Source organism: Diceros bicornis, chromosome 38 (genome assembly GCF_020826845.1).
Source record: "Diceros bicornis minor isolate mBicDic1 chromosome 38, mDicBic1.mat.cur, whole genome shotgun sequence".
Classification (NCBI taxonomy): Eukaryota; Metazoa; Chordata; class Mammalia; order Perissodactyla; family Rhinocerotidae; genus Diceros; species Diceros bicornis.
Genome location: NC_080777.1, coordinates 77,989 through 91,113, shown reverse-complemented (window position 1 = coordinate 91,113; position 13,125 = coordinate 77,989). Strand labels below are relative to the sequence as shown.

The window sequence follows — 13,125 nt, the reverse complement described above, 5'->3', positions numbered from 1 at the left end:
GGACAGGTCCAGAGTTTCAGTGTAAGCAAAGTTTGAGGGCAACAATCTGGTTGGAAGTTTGTCAGGGACAGGTAAGGGGCTTGTCCAGGGGACTTGGCTGGCACTGTATGTAATCTTGAGTTAGTGTCATTTTGCCGTATCACACAACACAGACACACTGGTGTGAAGTGTGTGTGTGTATTGAGGGAGATAGCTAAAGACCTTCACATCCCTCCATTGGCGTTACCATTGGAAACACTTGGTGCATAGCAAGGGCTCTAGAATTGTTAGTTTCCTGTCTGTGCCAGGTTAGATATCAAGTAGACTACAAAAATAGCTACCCATTCCTTTAAAACATTTGTACTTGTTTCATTTTGGAAGCAGGGAGGCTGTTTACAATACTGGAAACAACATAAACTTTTGAGCCAGCATATCAAAGCTGAGTGTTCTTGAACCAGATTCTTATTATCTCTGTTCCTCAGTTTTCTTATTCTATAAAAAAGGGTGAACAAAAACTCTACTCATAAATTTGTAGAGAAGATTAAGTTGTATTACATATGGCAAGAACCTAGGCTAGTGCCTAATACCTGGAGTTACTCAATAGATGTAGCAGCTGTTATTATTATTATTGTACACGTTTTAATTTTTGCTCAGGAATGTAGTTACCTGTGTCTATTAGTTATTTTCTCAGCTCCCTGGGCTTCAATTCATTTCATTTGTTTTTTTAAAAAAATTCGTTTAAATGACCATTGTTATTAAGGCCCAGGAGCCTTATTATTTCAACAAAGTTTGTTGGAAAAACACCCCAAATCGCTACTGGTGCTTTGGCCTTGAAGAGTCGCTTGGTCACAGTGCAGAGGTTCAGGAAGGACATCCTTAGGCACAGAGGCTCCTGGCACTCAGCTGCTCTCCAGACAGCTGGTGATTGGCTGGCCCTGGTCCTACCATGAGCAGGATTCAAGTGGGGCGACGCGGCCTCATATTCCTACAGACTCATCACAATCACTTACTCTTGTGGTCTCAGCTACTGCCTTATCTCACAGAGAGAATGGAGAAATGGAGCCCTAGTCATGAAAAGGAAAACATGAACACCCAAGATTTTCTGTGCTCAACTCATCAAAGAAGAGAGGAGAATGGCTAGAAGATGGAAGAGGAAATTAAATTCTAAGGTCCAGGAGGGCAGTAATTTCTCCTGTTTGGTTTGTCATTCTATTTGTAGAGTCTGGCCTAGGATTAGGCCCTCATTAAATATTTGCTAAATAAGTGAATAAATGCATGAATGAACAACTGGGGGATGGGACTGAGTTTCAGGTTCACCAGTGACCTTTAGCTGGTCTCTCAGGTACTTCATTTGTGGAGAGAACGAGTAAAGAGAAGAGACATTTGTTAAGGATTTCCACTCATCCATCATATTTATCTACCTCATTTTACTTGAGTCTCACGATAGTGGTATATGGTAAGTGTTATTAGACCCATGTCTTAGGCTGGGGAAATCAGACTCAGAGAGATTAAATACAGTGCCAGGGATTAGACTGCTCAAAAGTGGTGGAGATGGAGATGGCCTCTTAAAATTTTTCCCTAAATAATATGCAAGGAAAATAAATGCATGCCCTGGTGGTCACGCTTCAAGTAGCTTCAAATGACTGGTTAATTCAGTTTTATTTTAAAACTTCATGGCAATTTTGATTCCTGCTCAGTAATATCCAGTATAGTCTCATCTCAATTTTGGAAGATACTGTAGGTTTATCGTGTGGATTCATATGACACTCTGCTCATGGTCCCCAGATTTGTTGAACCTTGCATAATATCATTTGACCTCTAGGATGTGAAGGCTACATCCAGAGGTGTTTACATACCCCTCCTACATATCCACTGTGGATGCTTGGGGTCAAGTTTGTGGGCAAATATTATTGAAACATGCTGATTTATTGAAATAGACTCAGTCATACAGCTGAAGTCTTGATGATTCTTCTCATCTATTTCTGGCCTTTTTCTTCTCTCCTTCTTCACCTTGCCCTCTCTTCTTCTTTTCCTCTTTCTCCCTTTTTTCTTTATTCTCCTTTATTTCTCCCCTTCAGTGGACATTTCAGACATTAGTAAAGTAAGTCCTCTTCACCATGCTCTTCAAGTGAAGAGAAAAATAGCATTGTTCTTCTCATCATCTTAGTGGTTAGTCCCCTAAGTGCATGTGTAATAAGTCTGTGTGTGTTTGTGTTTCTGTGTGTGTGTTTCACAGAGAAGAAGGAAGAACATGTGGCCAGAGTAAGCTGCTCTGTAGGCACAATCTGGGCAGGTCTTTGTGTGTGAAGATAGGAATCCACTATGGTGATTCATATGACGTGTGGAGGCCTTTTGAAAATAACTAAAATAAATTTCTTGTTTATTTTGCATTCAATATTTCTTACCTCTTTTTTCATCACCTCTATTACATCAGTGTTGAACATAGAACTAGAAACTTATTAGTTAAGATATATACTATGCATATTCTAATTATCATAGCAAAACAATTTACCTTTTATAAGAATTAAGGATAGCAAAACTTAACATTCTGACGAAATGGAACATGAAGGTTGTCTTCGTGAAAGTGTTAATTAAATTTCAGAAAGTACTTGTGGATGATCATGGTGAGATTTTATTGATCAATGATCACTGCATCTGTTGGACCTCTTGGCTTCAAAGAGAGATAAAATGTTATTTCCAGAGAATTTTTGAAGTTCATAGTTCACAGTCATTTAATAACAACATCACTTGGTTCAATTTTCTCCCCAAATTTTCATGTTTTTAAATCTGGAACCTACATAAAAGTCCCAAGAATAAAGAAGTGCATACTCCTACACTTTTACCACATTTGCTTCATTTCTTTCACACTGCGTGTATAAGGACACCTCTATCTGTATGTCTATCTGTCTGTCTGTCTATCTATCTATCTATCTATCTATCTATCTATCTATCTATCCAATTTATTTCTATGAGTAAGGACCCATGGACTCTTTTTAAATCAATGGACTTTTATCCATTCCTATCATTATTCCTCATGCAAATTTTACCAATTGTGGCCAAAGGAAGCCCTTTCAAGCTGATGTTTTGTTCTTTTGATATATCCTCATCAACTTTTGAGCACATCCTTACTTCCTGGCATACAAAGATGTACCAGGTTCACTTTTCCTGCCATGGAATCAGCCATTTGGTTCATGTTAACAGGAAATTATATTTAGAAACCAAGATCTTATAGCGATCAGAAAGTCTCTGAGAACTTGACTGTATCTATGCTTCCAGAGAATTCCTTGTGGTCCGAATCTGTCCTCAGAGGATCACAGTATTTTGCACAAGTAACAAAGTCACTTTTGGCCAATGAATGTCCCTAGAGGGCCAGTCCAGAGAAAGGGGACACATTTATAGCATGGAATCTTCCTATTTCCTTTATTACAGTCTCTCTTTTTGTACTTTTATCTGCAATAAAGAAAGAGAAAAAGCCAATGTCAGAGTTGGAAGAGACACATAGTTTCATATTGCTTTACAAGAGAAAACTGATGATCAGAGTAGGCAAGTGAGCAGCCCTAAGTTACACAGCAAGTGAGTGGGAAATGCGGGTACTGTGCACTTTTCTTATAGGTTCTTATAAGGAATAAGAGAATTCATTTAGCTCAATGCACAGCACAATGGAAGAGTCAATAAATGTTAACAGCTAAAAATGCCGAACAGTAATGAGGGTGACTGCTATGAAATGAAAATGGGGCATCCTCTATCATTTTATTTCCTTCAGTGCCAGGTAAACCCTGAGGTTCTCATTCCATAAAATGGCAAAGGGTAGCACTAAAAAATGCTCGACTTGGGAAATTCTTGCCAATATTTGGGGTCTGGAATTAGATTTAATACGACTTAGAAAAATAAAGAATATATTTACTTAGACTGGTGGCTGAAGGTGAAGTTTTCAGGAAGTTTAAAGTAAAGAGATGTGAGAGCAGCTGAGTGATCCAGAAGACATGAGAACAAGAGTGAATAGGGATGTTTTAGAGAGTTATTGCTATAGGGTTAAAGAAACCCAAGAAAAGAACTTGCACTATATTGAAAATTAATTTTTAGTTCTGCAGTACGTTTTTGCTTACTGCTTTAAGACTAGACCACATGGTCATCTTGTCTTGTTTTTCTTTTTCTTTTCAAACAGCTTTATTGAGGTATAATTGAAACACGCCAAACTGCACATATATAAAGTGTACAACTTGATGAGTTTTGACGTAGATATACATCCATGAAACCATCACCACAATCAAGATACTGATCATGTGCATCACTTCAAAATTTTCCTCATGACCTCTTGTAGTCATTCTCTCACACATCCCCCCCAGCCCTATCCTAATTCCTGGCAATCCTTAATTGGATATCTATTATTTTTCTAGAATTTTATGTAAATTGAATCATATGCTAAGTATTTTTTTGGAGGGGGAGTCCGGCTTTTTTTTCACTCAAGACAATCAGTGTGAGATTTATCCAAGTTGCAGCACATACATTAAGAAACATTTTGGGGGCCGGCCTGGTGGCGCAGTTAAGTGCACGTGCTCTGCTGCGGTGGCCTGGGGTTCGCAGGTTCAGATCCCGGACGCACACTGACGCACTGCTTGCCAAGCCATGCTGTGGCGGCGTCCCATATAAAGTGGAGGAGGCTGGGCACAGACGTTAGCCCAGGACCAGTCTTCCTCGGCAAAAAAAGAGGAGGATCGGCAGGTGTTAGCACAGGGCTGATCTCCTCACAAAAAAATGAATAAATAAATAAAATTCAAAAAAGAAACATTTTGGCTTTTTAAGTGTCTCAGACATATTTTGAAAAGATCCATCTAAAAAAAGTATGGAGGGTAAATCAGAGAGTAGATGGAAGGCTAGAAGATTAGCTGGTAAATTTCTTTGAAAAGAGATCATAGAAGGAAGAGAAAGGTAAAGGAGGGTGCCAAAGGGAAACCCCCTTGTACACCTTTATTAGGTAAGACTCCCACTAAATTATTTTCCTGGGAGGATAATTTTCAAAATGTCACACACCCTTATAAAAAACTTTTAAGGAATCTTTCAGATTTCATAGGCTAATTTCTAAACCCATTACATGGCTTGTCAAAATTTGGGCCCTACCATATCTCTTACTGCTGGCCAACACCTTCTCTACCTCAGAAGCATCTTACCAAACACCTTACATTTACACCTATGTAAAAACAAGCTTACTTCTGATTCTTATGCTTGCTTTCTCCTTTGTTTCTCCAAGGTCCAGCTCAGTTCTCTTCTTCTCTGAGAAGCTTTTCCCAATCATTCAGGCTAGAAGTGACCTCTTTGATTCAATATCTGTACTATACTCTTGAAAGATGTATCATGTCCATAATTACTACATTAGTTGACAGATAAAACATAAATCAAATTGCTTTAAGAAAAAATGCAATGTATTTCCCCAAAAAGTAATGTAAAAAGATAATTCATTAGCTCAAAAAACTGAAAAGTCCAGAACTATGCATGCCTTTAAGCATGACTAGATCTAATGGGCAAAAGTGATTTTTTCAAGACGTGGTCCTCCCCTCTTTTCCTCCACCTTCAACTTGGTTCTTCTCCATGTTGGCCTCATTCTCAGGCATATTACTTCCCTGGTAAATGCTAGCAGAGTTTGAACTTCAAATCCATACAAAAAGCATCTCTTTCCCAATAGTGCAAAAAAAAGAGACCGGATTGACTCTCATTTTAAGGCCCCAGGAAGAGAGACGCCATGTTCACAACCTAGATCTTGGATCCCACTCATGAACTCAGCCCAAGAAGTCATAAATCCACCTGAAGAGGTTACCTGCTTAGAAGCACATCCATGTCAACCCAGGAGAGGTAGTTACCCAAAGGAATATACATGAGCCCTATTTCCAGTAGAGCAAAGAGTGAAATGGCAGATGTCCGACTCTATAGAAAACATAAAGAAGAAAATAAATTACCTTTAATTCTACCACACAGAGTTGGCCACCTCCCTTTTAGAGAGATCATTATATACACACATATGCACACACACATATAAGCACATATATACACACTTATGTATTTATATCTTTTTTAAAAAAATGGGCAAATTAAATCATCTATGCTATTTTGTTTCCTGCTTTTATCTACTTAGCATATTTTTCTTTATTATTTTTTTCCTGTAAAATATTATTTGAAAGCAGCACTTTAAATGGCTACATAATTTTCCACACTAAGGATGTAACATCCTTTTACTTTAGTATCCCTATTATCGATTAGGTTGTTCTCAAATTGTTCCCTTTATTTATTTATTTATTTGTTTGTTTATTGCAGTAACATTGGTTTATAACATTGTATAAATTTAAGTTGTACATCACTACACTTCTATTTCTGCATAGATTACATCATGTTCACCACCCAAATACTAATTACAATCCATCACCACACACGTGTGCCTAATAATCCCTTTCGCCCCCTCCCTCCCTCCTTCCCCTCTGGTAACCGCCAATCCAACCTCTGTATCTATGTATTTCTTTGTTTTTTTGTTTGTTTGTTTGTTTTGTGAGGAAGATCAGTCCTGAGCTAACATCCATGCCAATCCTCCTCTTTTTGCTGAGGAAGACTGGCCCTGAGCTAACATCTATTGCCAATCCTCCTCCTTTTTTTCCCTTTTTCTCCCCAAAGCCCCAATAGATAGTTGTATGTCATAGTTGCACATCCTTCTAGTTGCTATATGTGGGACGCCACCTCAGCATGGCCAAACAAGAGGTGTGTAGGTGTATGCCCAGGACCCAAACCCAGGCCGCCAGCAGCGGAGCCTGTGCACTTAGCCACTAAGCCATGGGGTCAGCCCCTATTGTTGTTGCTTTTATCTTTTACTTATGAGTGAGATCATACGGTATTTGACTTTCTCCCTCTGACTTATTTCACTTAGAATAATACGCTGTTGTCACATCTCACAAATGGCTGGATTTCATCTTTTCTTATGGTTGAGTAGTATTCCATTGTGTATATATATCACATCTTCTTCATCCATTAGTCCCTTGATGGGCACTTGGGTTGCTTCCAAGTCTTGGCTATTGTGAATAATGCTGCAATGAACACAGAGGTGAATGTATCTTTATGCATTGATGTTTTCATGTTCTTTGGATAAATACCCAGCAGTGGAATAGCTGGATCATATGGTAGTTCTATCCATAATTTTTTGAGGAGTCTCCATACTGTTTTCCATAGTGGTTCCACAAGTTTCCACTCCCACCAGCATTGTATGAGAGTTCTCTTCTCTCCAAATCCTCTTCAACACTTGTTTCCTGTGTTGTTAATTATAGCCATTCTGACAGGAGTGAGGTGATATCTCATTGTAGTTTTGATTTGCATTTCCCTGATAGTTAATGATGGCGCATTTTGAAAACTATTTATTTAATCTGTCCCTTATTGATAAGAAATTATTTCCAATCTTTTGCTATTTTAACTAATGCTGCAACAATAAATGATTTTGTCTTACTTGTGCCATTTCATTTTTAAAGCTTTCTGCTTTTAATATCTCTTCTAAAAATTATTTTACTTTATAGTATGACTTTTTCATATTTTGCAGCATGTTTAAAATATGTGCATTTCTTATGATGCTTTGAAGTTTGTATAACTTATTTTTATCTTTTCTGATGTTAACTTTTAGTGTTGTATATAATAAACTTCCATTTCTTAAATTATTACTTTAAAACCATATCACTATGAAGGATGTTAATATTTGTACATTTGTATTTCTTCTTATTTTTCTTCCACAGACTGATTTTGATAGATTGTATTAACATCCCTAATTTTTTTTATGTTTTAGAACATACTTACGTTAAAATACTGTCTTTATCACATTTAAAGAGTATTTAATAACCCCCTACACTGAGAGGAGGGGATTGGTGGGCTAAGAGTATCTGTAAAATTCCCTCTTCTTTCATTTCAAGTTTGTGTTAATTATTATATTACTATATTATTATTAGATGTATTAGTATCATTATTGATTATATCATAGTGTCATATCACCATTTCCTATAATCCCCTTGGTTTTTCAATCTCATCATCTATAAGAGTATTCACAGTAATGAATGTAGTGTAGAAGGATATTATGGAGAATTTTGAGAACACTTTGAGTGTTTCCTTTTCAATTAAGAAAAACAAATGAAGTCCAGACACTTTACCAGAATGAACTATGAGTTATTTATCTTATATTTTTCCTTAAGACATATTTGTGTTCTTTTATTCCATAGATACAGATCTTCTTATGTTTTAGAAAGTTTTTTACAAATTACATCTCTCTTCTTCAGGGATACAGTTATTCGTATGTTACCTCTTCCTTTCTGCCTTATTAACCATTTTTTTCTAAACTATTTGAAGTTGTGGTTTATTTTTAAATTTTATGTTTTTAAATTTTCTCAAATGTCTTCTGTGATTGTTTTAAGTATTGTCTATACTCCGCTTCTGTTTTGTTCTATGTGACAACAATTCTCACACCGTTTTCTTTCTTGGGCTCAGTCTGCTTACTTCCCATGTCCTGCTGTAATTTGGTTATTTTTTTCAACCTTGCCACTCCACAGAATAGATATTTTTATTTTTAAAAATATAATAAAGAATTTTCCTATATTTGTTTCTGTTAAGAAAATACTTTTTTCCTATTATTTTCCTTTTTAGGTTTAAAGAGGTGTCATTTTCTTTTTGTTTATTCTTTTGTTGTTGTTGTTCTTATTGCTTTTAAGAAGAATAACAGGGAGAAATACTTTTTCTTAGATATCTCTATTCAAAAGTGTATAATATAACCTTAAATACTAAATAAAAGCCATTATGAATGATAGATTTTTTATTTTTTAGTTTGTTTATTTTCCACTAATTCGACAAATACTCACAGAACACCTATTATTGGAAACTTTCTGAGAGAGATAATTTGAACTACCAGTGAGCTACCAATGCAATGCTATGGGGGTTGATAGAATGAGATATCAGCTCTTCTTGGGATAAATAATAAGGTTCTGAGAGAAGGTGATAATTGAGATAGTTCAACCTATGTCATCAGACTCTACATTTTCTTCTCTCTCCTGTGACGCTTCCATCCCGAACAATTTCCTCGCTTCTGTTCCTGCTTTCCTGTTTCTATTCATCTCCTTAGCACTGCCTGGAATCTCTTTCCTCTTAACTTCAGTTTTTCTAAGTTTTACCTGTCTTTCCAGATCAATTCCTTCTCTGAAAATCTATTCTAGCTTACAGAGATCTGTCCTTCCTGTGGAGTCCAGTGAACATTTTTTAAATTTTTGCCTAGAGATAAGCGAATGCTCTTTTGGACTGCTGTTTTACTTTTGTGTCTCAGTATTGTCTCCTCAACTATGCTATAGACCTCTAGTAATACTAAATTACATTCATGAGAACTAATTCAGTGCTGGACATTCTTTGAAGTACTTGAAATTTATTGCTTCATTAACTCCTTCCAACATCTCTATGAGCTAGAAACCATTTATCTTTATCTTAGAGATGAAGAGAATGTGGCACAGAGAGATTTAAAAACTTGCTCCACGTGACACAGCCAGTAACTATGGAATTCCAATTTACACCCAGACAATGTGGCTCCAGAATCCAGGCAGCAAACTATTTCATCTCAGCTGGTGCTGGCTGCGCAATGCTTCACTCCCCACTGATAGAAAACAAGGCTCTCTTTTGGCAAAGGAGGATCCCAATGGGGGGGGGACAGCTCTGTTTTCTTAGGAATCCTCTCTTTGAGAAAAGACAATTAGGAAATAATAGTTGGTGGTCAAAATGCCACCAAGATCATGTTAATTTTGTCCCTTCAGGTGTAAATTCTTGAGATTTTAGTTCTTTGGAGACCTGGCTCTAAATTATTGCAAATTCTCAAGAAAATGTCCCTTATTCCATGCAGTATATGAATCAATGTGCAGGTCAAAGAATATCTCATTACTCCCAAACTCTTCAAGGTGGGGGATTACTCTTCTTCACCAAGCACCTAGAGAGTCCTGCCCCTAGGGAAAGGTCACCACCATGAGAAGAGTGGAATATTCCAACATTCCTTCTAGAAAATGATCTTTTCCTTTGAAGCAGTTAAGGGAACTACATAAAGGGTATCCTTAAAGAAGTGGATAATATGAAGTTTTTGAAGTATTGTGGAGAAACATCAGGATGAGTTTCAACTTTAGGAAAATGATCTCCCCACCCCAGGTTCTCTAAGGAGAGAAGATTTGGCATTTTGTCCACATCTTTATGAGACTAAGCTATTGGTTTGTGTGACTTTTTCTGAACTGAATTTCCTGTTTATTTCTTTATAATATAGTGATACTTCAGAGCCCATGAGGAATTCTAATGTCACAGAATATTAGACATGAGAGGGATATAGATATCTTCCTCATCATTTTATAGAAAACTAACAATGACTTATATTCAAATGAATAAGAAAGAGATACCTCCACACAACTATATTGGCATATTTGGATGAGGATAAACAGAAACAATCATTCAATGGATAATGCTCCTAGTAAGCCTAGAATTGTCTTTGTGACAGCTGAAAATATATTCCACATAGCATTAAATAAATAATCATGATAATGATAATATGATTATAAATTTAATAGATACAGTCATTATTTATATCATATATAAAGCTCCACCTTGGAGCTCCACCTTAACTCTTGTATAATCAAGAGTAGTATATCGTTTTAATTTTATTTAAAGAAGACATTACTTGAAATGATAATAAATATTATTTAAAACCAGATTTTTTCATATAAATTATTCCATAATAATCTTCTCCTAAGAATTTTAAACAGCTTGATTTTTCTTCCTTGACTAATGAGTCAGAAAGTAATATTTTCTTGAAGGTGTTCCCTGCATAAAATATTATGCATTTGATATTTGATGTATATATTATTACTATAATTGATATTGCCTGACAAATTTCAGCATAAATGCTTTAAAATAAGTTTATATAAAATAGAGAAATCAGGTAAAATAATTCCACATTATTTTGGTGCAAAAATTGCTTAATTTTCTGTCTAATTTCCATGGCAATCTGCTGTCCAACATTTACCAGATTACTTGATCACAAAGGCAGCACATCTCTGTTCATTCCTTGGCATCATATTCCTTTACTGAGTTATGTGGTTGGGAGTAATTTCTACCCCCATCCTTTCTCTTAATCTGTCATTTCATACCCTCAGTTCGTGACGCTTTTCTGTCTTCACATCTGTCATATGTTAAATCTTTGACTGTTTTTCAGGGCAGTTCTTTATGAACATGAACAGCTATCATTTACTTCTGTGAATCTTCAGAATGAGTAAACTCTTTGTCAATTGTGTACATTATTCTTCCCACATCCTATGATATGTGGGAGCAGGGAGTAGACTGATAAACCCATGTATGAATTGTGTCTTAATAATCTTAGAATGGTACTGATCATTCAACAAGAAAAGTCTTTCCCAGATGTCTAATATTAGGATCTGAATATCTCATTGGTTTGTACTGTATTCCCAGCATGGATATTCTTAAGTGTATTTTATTATCCTGTAATATAGTAAGATGTAACATGGAGAGCAATTCTCATTTCAAATACAATTATATAACTTGAGAGAGTTTTAGATAAAATAGTTGGACCCCTCTTTTTTTATGGGAGAGGACTGAATCCAAAGATATCAAGGGTGAATTGCCAGGATCTGTACAACTCCCAGACCTGGTGTCTGGAAATACCGTCTTCCAGTTCAACAACATTTCAAAACTAGTTTGTCATAGACCTTTGTAAAATAATCTGTTATTAGCTTAAAATATTATTTGTAACTGCTAATGATTGAGTTTTTTAATGATAACAATTCTTTTTCTTTCTTGTAACAGATTACAACCGTGCAATGGAAGATGAGAATCAGACAGCAATGACTGGATTTCTTTTCTTGGGCCTCACAGATCATCTCCCTCAGCAGACTGTCCTCTTTGTCCTGCTTCTCCTTGTCTGTCTTATCACACTGTGGGGTAACTTGGGGGTGATCACCTTCATATGGATTGATCCCAGACTCCACACTCCTATGTACTTTTCCCTTAGCCACTTTGTAGATATTTATTCCCCCTCTTCCATTGCCCCCAAGATGCTGTTTGATACCTTTGTGGAGAAAAAAGGTACCTCTCTCATGAGTTGTGCTGCACAGATGTGGTTCTCTGGTCTCTGTGTCAACTGAAAGGCATATGATCCCTATATGGCCATCTGTAAGCCCTTGTTGTATACACTCATTATGTCTCAGAGGGTCTGTGTGCAGCTGGTAGTAGGACCTTATGCCACGGCTCTTATAAGCACCACGACCCTTATGACATGGACTTTTTGCTTACCCTTCTGTGGTCCAAATTTCATTAATCACTTTTTATGTGATATTTCACCACTGTTTTTTCTTGCATGTGTGGACACTTCGATGATTAAATTTATGCTTTAGTTTTGGGCTGGATCTGTAGGAATACTCAGTGGCCTGATCATCATGGTCTCCTAGGCTTTTACCCTGGTGGCCATCTTGAAGGTCCAGACAGCTGATGAGAGGCAGAAAGGTTTCTCCACTTGTTCTTCTCACCTGGCAGCCATCCCCATCCTATGTGGGACTCTTTATCTGTGTTCAACCTGGCTCAGGTTCCTCCCTGGATATCAATAAAGTGATTTCTCTATTTTGTACTGTGGTAATACCAATGTTGAACCCCCTCATCTACAGCTTGAGGAACAAGGAGGTGAAAAATGCATTCATGAGTAAATTTGAAAGGAAAAACTTTATAGGAAGTAGACAAAATAGAATTCTAATTGTTCCGCACCACAGATGTTGATTCAATAATGTGTGGTAAAAAGAATACTGGACTGAGAATTAGAAACTCTCTTTAATTCCTAAGTCTTCCAGTTACCAGGTCACTTGTATACTGGAAATCCTGTTTATATTGTTTTTTTCTTCAGTCTTCTCACTTGCAAAATGATGGGGAATACAAAATATTTTTCAGATACATTAAAAGTATAAATGTAACACATGCCAGAAGAAAATGCAGAACATTTATATATTCTTATATGTGGGAAGACGTTTTATTACAGACCAGAAAAGCAAATATCATAAGGGAAAGATTAAGAGAGTTTATTAACAAAGGTGCCATAGACATTGTTAAAAGTTAGAC

At 36.5% G+C, this 13,125-nt stretch overlaps 1 pseudogene; it reads left to right on the top strand.

The window, feature by feature from the left end:
• The first annotated feature begins 11,840 nt into the window (after positions 1 to 11,840).
• Positions 11,841 to 12,789, top strand: LOC131399531 (olfactory receptor 5G3-like; annotated as a pseudogene).
• Positions 12,790 to 13,125: the final 336 nt, after the last annotated feature.